This window comes from Asparagus officinalis, chromosome 4 (genome assembly GCF_001876935.1).
Source record: "Asparagus officinalis chromosome 4, Aspof.V1, whole genome shotgun sequence".
Lineage (NCBI taxonomy): Eukaryota > Viridiplantae > Streptophyta > Magnoliopsida > Asparagales > Asparagaceae > Asparagus > Asparagus officinalis.
In genome coordinates, this window is record NC_033797.1 from 71,111,734 (window position 1) to 71,114,199 (window position 2,466).

Consider the following 2,466-nt stretch of genomic DNA (forward strand, 5'->3'; position numbering starts at 1 on the left):
AGTATCATTTTCTATTGTATTTGCCTAAAAATATTATTTTCTATGGTTTATAGACTTAACAATAATCATATACATGCTTTTATTAAGTCTACAAAATCATTTGTAATGTTTTCAAAACATGCCTCGTTAAGCTAAAAATGTCAAAAACTCATGTGTTCGACATTTTCAGTTTTGGACTATTTTACAAAATAAATGATATTTTTTATTTGGAAACTCCTTTTTGAAAAACCATTTTTGCTAGCATGTGTATTATCATGTCTACAATCATTTCCTAAAGCTTTTTATATATTTCTGAAATTTATTTGCATATTTTAAACAGGCGTTTTAAAATCAGAAAATCAACTTTCAAAACCGTTCTGTTCATGTATCAGTTTGCCGCGTCAACCGCCTCCAGTTTTTGCCTGCCCAGAACGTCAGAGTCAAAAAGAAACTTTCCACGATCGGACCGCTGGAGTGAATTATTACGCGATCAACCGTCACGGATCGCACCACCAAAGTCTTTCTGTAAAAATTCTCAGCTTCGAAATTGGCCTCGAGTCGCACCGCGAGATTTCACGGTCGCACCGCCCGTATACTCCAACAGCTGATTATTGTACAGAATCTGATTTTGGCATTCTTGTGGGCTTTTTTAGTCTTTTGTTTGCGGTGCGTTTTTGGCTGAGCCTTTTGGAGGCCTTATATATAACCCCTTTCGATTTTTAGATTCTTACAAGACCTAAGCACGAAGTTTTAAAAGCGTTTAACAAGGCTTTAAACTTGTTTAGCTGTTTGTTTTTAAAGCAGTGTTTAAGAAGCTTCTTAAGCAATTAGAGGTTTTTGGCGTTTCGTTTGAAATCAATTTCACAAAGCTTCGAGGCAGATCCTATTGGTTGCTTTCTCGCAGCATCCAACTCTTCTCCTTCCACTCTTTGATCTATTTGAGAAGTTTTCTAAACTCAATCTAGCTTTGTATTTATATATTGTTTTGATTATCATTTATTAGCTCAGTGCTTTCATATTGAGTTTACTACTTTATTAGCATTTTATTTTCTCTTTGTTCACAAAACACACACAACCATTGAGCCTTATTGCTATTTTACATCATAGGTAAAATTGGACCGTTTAGTGGGATTGCTGTAACTCTTAAGAGGAGCCTGCAGCTTATATTCGTTCTCATTCCATTATTAGAGACAAACACTTTTGTATTGGTGCCTTATTGTGAGATTCTATCTGTAATTACACTTGTACACCGAGAGAAGTCTGTGGAGAGAAGGGGCGAGGGATCGCTTCCCAAGAAGGAGTGGCGCGGCTAACGAACCCTGAAGGCAGAGGACGCTGTTGTATCCGAGCAGCTGAGGAGACACGCCTTCTAGTTTCAACACCTTGCAGAGTCTCTGTAGAGTGAATTTACAAGGAGTGTGGTAGTTGTAGAGTTTCGTAAACTAGGCAAAGCCGAATTTTGTGGTGCTACAACGTTATTTCGTGTGCAACGCTAGCAAAACTCCTGGTTGCTGATAGCTCCGAGATCTTCCTCGGAGCGCTGCAGGAGCGGCAGACGTAGGTTCGTGCGGGACCGAACTTCCGTAATCATATCGTTTGTTTGTTTACTGATTGCATTGCGCACTTACTTTTTTATATCCTTATATCGCCCATTTGTATATTGCTTGTTGATTATTATTGCCCCACTATCTAGTTTTACGATGCTTTTACCATTGTGATCAATTATACTATCCTTGCTTACTATCTCATAGTAATATCTCGTCTGCCTAGGATAATTAGCTCTTCTGTTCACTATTGCTTATTCTTGCTTGCTAATATATGTATATTCTCTCTGCAAGAATAATCTTCCTGCTTATTAATTTTAAATTGGCATACAAATCTGGCATTAGATTAGGCCATTAAGACCCTAATCACCCCCCCCCCCCCCCCCCCCCCCCGCTCGGAATCTTCTAGGTCCTAAAACTACTACTTGCCCTGCTTTCTCTAGGCCACCAAGCCCGAAATCCCTACGCGCATCGAATAGCCACGGTTATATAAATAGCTTGCAGCTTAGGCGAAATTAATTGCGGCCGCATACCATCCGCCCATCGCACCCCAAACGAGTTGCGGACAAGTTAGCGCTGGGTTATGTGGGTAGGCCCGCCACTTCCCGTTTCACAATAGAGCTGACCCTCGTCGAAGGGAACCTAAACCTATTCACAAACTCACCACAAATTAGCCGACTATCACATTTTTTTTTACGTGGCTTACGCGCGAAATAGCCTTACGTCAACGGGTCAAGGAGGGGGGAGATCTACTATTAGGAGGAGAGATACAACTTTACAGTGTGTCAACATCAGTACACTCCGACCCTCAAAACAAAACTCTCAAAGTCATTCATTACAAAAACTCTCTCAATAAGGATGCCACAAAACCCAAAAAAATACGGCCTCTGTTCTTTCTTTTGCACAGCCGCAACGGAGTTTCTCAGCAGTCCTCTCATCTTTT